Here is a 6,501-nt window from a genome sequence, read left to right as displayed (position 1 = left end):
TCACATCCCGCCCTATCTGCTCAAAACGCGCACACTGCAGGTGCGCGTTTTACACACACGCAGGGTAAACACGCACGAGCGTCGGCGGCCGTGTATGTTTTAATACACGCGCGCCTTACGCGCTCAAATTACCAACACCGCGCCAATGCTCACGCGCGTAAACACGCCACGACCAACCACAAACCAAGCAACTCGTACCGCCATGATACACATATATACAGTTGATCATCGATTATCAGGCACCACGCAATTATCTGCCTGCTTCCAACATTATGCTGTGGTCCAGGGCCGAACCGGTAAAACCGCTCCAAAGGCTGTAACACAGTCCGGCGATCGGCACCATCTGTGTGTGACAGAAAAAGTAGCTATGCTTGATTTCAGTGTCAAATATTATATACAGTACATTATGCACTAAATACAATAACTTAAATAATGAAAATCTTGCACGTATATCAATGTTTTTATGACTAATTCGGTTGTTTGGGGGCGCCTACGGCACCCCTCAAAAGTATTTACGGCCTTCGGCTAGGAAAGTCACAAAATTTGCACACGAACGATGTATTCACGCAAGCACCCGATGCTCCGTTTTTAAGTTTTAAAATGAAACATCTCTGAATTTTATTATATTTTGAATTAGATAATTATATTTCTTTATTTTAAGCTTAGATCATTTTACATCTGGAATACTTCATTTGAAACGACATTTCGTGTGAATTTTTTCTCTTCGTTAAGTGGATGTCCTTGCTGGGGGTTCGGTTTGATGCGGACTTTCACCTGTTTGGGATTGCGGGATCGAGATAAGGCGACAGAGCTGGCCGTGCGAGAAGACCGCCGTCTGCAGATCGATTCCAACGTAATCAAACGTCTGTCCCTGTGACTTGTTGATTGTGATAGCGTATGCGGGGATAATGAGAAATTGTCGTCGCTGCAAAACAAATAGCAAAGTCGTGTCGGTGGGGGCCAAGTCGATTCTGGGAATCAACCCCGAATCACCTCGGTTACACTCGGAGATGATCCGCGCCTTGATTAAATTTCTCGCGACCTCCTCCACAATCAGTGACGTGCCATTGCAAAGTCCTTTCTTTGGGTCGAGATTCCACAGAAGCACGATGACGACGCCCTTCTTCAGCAGCAGGACGTGTGGTGGCATTCCCGATGGCATCTGGTCATTGAGAAACTCGACTGGAAAATGTCACTGGGATCTTCACTCATGACTGAATCGGCGCTGTAGTAGATGGCGGGCTCGCCAGGCATCTGTCCAATGATCTTGTGGTTCATTTCGAATGTCTGTGCATTGGTCTATGCAACAATGACTCGCTTCGAAAGGTCGTCTATAGACATATCTCCAATGCTGCCGAAGATGGATTCGATGAGATCCATCCGTTGCCACCATCTGCTCCGGGATTTGAATTGTTCCCTCTTCGAAGATTCCCAGCACTGGGGGCAAGCTGCCTGTTCCAACTTTAAGCAGCCATTCGTTGTGCACATTTTGTCCCTCGCTGTGCATGTTTGTCATAAGCATGAGCTGTGTGAAGTTCTTCCACAACCGGCTTGCCTTGATACAGCACTCAACGATGTCTGTTCACGTTCCTCGCGGCACAATGGAAAGATTTTGTCAGAAGTCGCCGCCTACAATGAAGACTTTGCAGCCGAATGGTTTCTCGTTGCCCATCACCTCGCGCAAGAGCTTGTCGATGTAGCAAAGTCCGTCCTTCGGCAGCATAGTAATTTCGACGATGATGATGAGCGAAGCTTTGCGCGGAACTTCGGCTTGCGGCGATGCAGGCCGCATGGAAGAGACTGAAGTGTCGAGCAAGGGAACTGGAAGCTTTAATCTGGAAATGCCTGTTGTTGCAAATGGCAGTACAATTTGTCCTCGACCCCGGATTTACGCCATGAGAGTTGTGTTATGGAAGGTTTTGCCCGAACCTCCGGGACCGTCCAGATATAAGCATTGCTTCGTCACATTCTCGTGATCGACAGCCATGATGATCTTGTTAAACGCGTCGAGCTGCTTCTCGTTGAGCATCGCGAGACGTCGTGCGCCCTCGTTTGCTTCCTCAACTTGGTCATACACATCTTCTTCCGGTGGGTATCCCTTTGGTTTTGGCAAGCCAATTACTTTGCAAGAGAATCCGTGCTGCTGCAGAACGCTGTTGATGTCGTGAAGGGCTTTGTTGATCGTGGTGTCGTCGGCATCTCTCGCATGTAGTCAAAAGTTAAATCCAATTTGTGGTTCTCCCACAGCCTGTGAGGTGATGCGGGCTGAGAGAAGCAGCAGATGAAAGCAAACATCTCGCGCAACTGCTTCGGAATCATGTAGGTGCCGGTATCCGTAAAGCAGCGATCCCACTCGTCGTCCAAATCACGAAGACCTCACGCTGAAGCTGCTGCCTTGAAGCTCTCGCACACCATTCCGTCGACGGTCCGCAGCGACTCAAAGCTGGTCGCACCTCGAACATGCAACAGCAGCATTCGAAGATAGAAACGTTCTTCGTCTTTGACGCTGACCATGTACATGTGGGACACGATCTTGTCGGCTCCTCTCTGCTGCTTCTGGCAATTGCCTCGGACATCCCACAGCCCTACGTCTGCGTTCGTGTAGAGCCACTGACGTGCATCTTGATTGCTTCCGTTCAGTAAGAACCACGATTCCAGCTTTGTGCGAGCAGAGCTTCCTCCTCGTGTCCAGCTTCAAACATTATCATCTGTTGGTTGGGCAGATGGACTGGCAGTCTCATCACTGTGCACGAGCGATCATGCATCTTCAACTCGAGGAGCCGCCACATCGCCTCTGGAGCGCTCACATACCGGCAATTGATGAAATTGGTGATTTCATTGTAGCGCAGTTCCGGCTGTCCATTCGAAGTTAGAGCAATGTTGGCGCAATCTAATCCCTTGAAGATGTATTTATAGATGTACTTGATGGCTTGAAGGGAAGTGCACACTTACACGTTGATGTGCGCATTGTACTTGAGCTTCAAGTAGGAGTTGTACTGCACGACATATCGATTGTCCACCGAAACGCCTCTGACTTCTGCCTGCTCAGCGTATCGACGATGGTAGAGTGGGTAGCTGTTCACATTCGGGATTATGGTGTTGTTGAACATTTTTGGGAACTCCTTGCTACACTTTCCGTCGTTCAATCAGGGGGCGCGAAGGTTTGCAGCGCCGCACGGGCCGTGCATCACGCATCTCGTGACAATCCTGCGCAGTCGTGGATGGTCCCACATTGGAATTTCGGCTCACACAAACTGGTCGATCTGTTCGGCAGTTGTGAACTTTTCCTGAGTTCGCAGAGTCACCAAGATGTGGGCGTGCGGAAGGCCTCACTTCTGGAACTCGATGGTGTAGACGTGTGCCTTCGATTCTCCAAGCACGCCGTGTTTGGTCAGATCGTCGATCAGAGCGTCCAACTTGATTTTGAATACACGCGCGACCTTGTCGGGTCGAGTTGATGGCTGCTCGCCCGGACGAAGGTTGTCGGTGATTTCTGGCCAGCTCGGATTTGCGGTGAATGTTATGAAGAGGTCGGGTGCACCCCATCTCGCAAAGATCGACATTGCGTCGCAGCATCGCTCGCGCATGCTTCTCGGTGATCCCTTGAAGCTCAAAGGGAGGATGACTGCAATGCCAGCTGCAATGTTTTCGTTTTGGGCTAAGTTTGCGACGTGGTTTGCGAGACCTTGGTACTACTCTGCTCAAAGTCGCTGCTGATGTTGATGGTTGTACTTGAGATTTTTGGCCTCGAATTGCAGGGACGAATCTGCCAACCATTGTTGTCAGGTTTTCGGCACTCATTTCTGGATTGAAGTTGCCTCGAATCGCCGTTTGAGCTGCTTTACACTGAAGCATGCTGACGTTGTTCCAAACTCTATTCAATTGTGCTCCCTCGTTAGCTTCACACTGCCAGTTCAGTTGCCATCCGGGCTCACCGTACGAATACAGAATTGCGTACGTCATGGGATCCATGTTGGGACTCAAAATATTGAGGTTGATGAACTGCTGATTGGGATTCTGTGGATTCCTCGGGTAGATGCGAATGTGACGCTCGAACATCGGCTCACCATCCTCATTTACAAAGGCCATCGCGACTTCGTTTGATGTTGGTGAGTTGTATTGTTGTTGATCTGACTGACGATCACGTCTCAGCACCATGCTGACCAACGGAATTTCTTCTCCCGCTTGAAGTGCGCGGTCAACTTCTCTTGCTTCGACTTCGCGCATCAACTGGTAGCTGTTGGCGAATCTGATGTGCCAGTGGAAAAAGCGATCAATTTCGTCCAGGATAGGTTGACGACACTGAGCATTCACGGTGTGCTCTTGATGGATCTCCGTTGCTTGCGTGCTGTCAAGCACGTACAGCTGCGCATACTGTGGTGCTTGATTATCAAGCGGCTGCAGGTGAGATGTGCGGTGATATGTCTGGCTGTAGACCTTGAAGACATATGGGCCTCGTCCTAGCAAATCAATGTGATCGCGGAAGTTAGCATGATTCGGATGAGTTGGGTCAGTCAGCAATACGCAAAGAAACTCAGGATATTCCAGATAAACTCCGTTGATGTCCTTTGGCTTTGGCAACTTGAATTTGCCCTTATGGCAGCACGAAGTGAATTTCCGATCAACAGGACATTCTGAGATGAAGTTCCTCGAGCCGCAGAACTGGCAGATGATGTTCAGTGGACTGCAATTGTGCACCTCTACTCGAGTGTCGTCGAAATTAATGGCTTCATTGCAGATCGCTTGTCTCTGATGCTCTGGAACTAAACGCTGACTCTGAATGACAGCTGCACGCCGCGACTGTGATTGCTCAGCAGTTTGTCGATTGATGCAACGTTGTTGAGGTTCACAATGTGCTGCACGAATTCTCTCGAGCGACTCCTAACTTTGCATGGCCAACCATCTTTGCTTTCATTTGTTTGCCTTTCGACGCTTTTTTTGCGACGGGATCTTCGTGCTCGTCCATAATTTGTTACTGGAAGTGAAAAAATGTTTTAAGGAACATTATGAAGGAAAATAGAGAGAGAAGATTGGGCCGCCTCTCCTTGGCCTCTCCTCGCTCTTCTCTCTCTCTCTCAATCGTTCATCATGTTCATCATAGACTGATAAAGTTGTGCGCTTACCAACGTAATCGAACGTCTGTTCCTGCGACTTGATTGTGATAGCGTATACGGGGAGAATGGGAAATTGCCGTCGCAAAACAAATGGCAAAGTCGTGTCGGTGGGGGCCAAGTCGATTCTGGGAATCGTTTCTGAGAATCAACACCGAATCGCCTCGTTTACTCTCTCTCAAGCGTGCATCATGTTGATCACAGATAAAGTTGGGCGTTTATATTATTAATATAATTTTACATCTGGAAGACTTAATTGAAAACGACATTTTATGTCAATTTTTTCCGTCGTTCAGTAGATGTCCTTGCTGGGGATTCGGTTGGATGCGGACTTTTCACCTGTTTGGGATTGCGGGATCGAGATAAGGCGACATAGAGCTGCTGGCCGTCCGAGAAGACCGCCATCTGCAGATCGATTCCAACATAATCGAACGTCTGTCCCTGCCCCTCGATTGTTCATGCACGGGGCGTGTAGGTCTGCAACGCCCCCTTCATGAAATCGACGGGAAGTGCAGCGTTCATCACAGATAAAGTTAGGTGTTTATATTAGTAGTAATAATAACTACAGCAATAAAAAAACAGTAAATAAACAGTGCGATCCAGCGAAAAGTTGGGTGCAATTCACCAGTCTAAAGTCTGCACCAGTCCGGTGATTTGTCAAACACCATGATTGTGTTGAAACAAGAGTGTAGTATAGCACTGCATACATTACCCCATGCATAGTCTTCACGATTGGAGCGGTGAGTATGGTACAATAAATACAGTAACTTTTTAAAGGAGGATTTTTTTCGTCTATTTGTATGTTTATTTCTGCCAATTTCATATATTAAACACATTTTAAACACAAAAAAACATACACTAAACCTAAGAACACATTATACAAGAATGTGCAATAATAAGCTATTTTAAATAATGATGTGATTATCTAGCGTTTATGAAAAAAATAATGCCCCCTTCCCCCCCGGATAATCGTCTTCTGTATATAGCAACATGGCCAAAAGGAAGAGTCCACGTGTATCCCAGATGATGGCTGCTTGTGTTGCAACTGAAACGTCGTACGCTATTATGTTATTTTATTATTTCTTATTTATACGTGACTTTACCGAAAATTAACAAAGAGTAACACCAACAGGTTGTCAGCATATTCTTGGTTCTTTCGGTAAAGTAGAATTTAATTGTTTTATATTTTTATTATTATTTTATTATTTCCCTTCAACGTGACTTTACCGAAAGAACCAAGAATACGAATCACTGCAGTCACGAAAGCTTTAAATCAGGTTGTCAGCAGGTTAATAACTTAAGCAGGCCAGTTGCCGGACGAATACGTTACTAAGTTGCACTAATTACACACAAAGTGCTTGCCACAAGTGAACCATAATATCCAGCTGAT

At 47.1% G+C, this 6,501-nt stretch overlaps 1 pseudogene; it reads right to left on the bottom strand.

Annotated features, from left to right (window-relative positions):
• Positions 1-1,615: 1,615 nt before the first annotated feature.
• On the bottom strand, positions 1,616-5,832 carry LOC142925657 (uncharacterized; annotated as a pseudogene).
• Positions 5,833-6,501: the final 669 nt, after the last annotated feature.

The sequence above is a fragment of the Petromyzon marinus genome, chromosome 23, assembly GCF_048934315.1.
Source record: "Petromyzon marinus isolate PM22_M1 ecotype Great Lakes invasive population chromosome 23, UKy_Petmar_22M1.pri1.0, whole genome shotgun sequence".
Taxonomy (NCBI): domain Eukaryota; kingdom Metazoa; phylum Chordata; class Hyperoartia; order Petromyzontiformes; family Petromyzontidae; genus Petromyzon; species Petromyzon marinus.
This window is presented reverse-complemented; position numbering and strand designations above follow the sequence as displayed.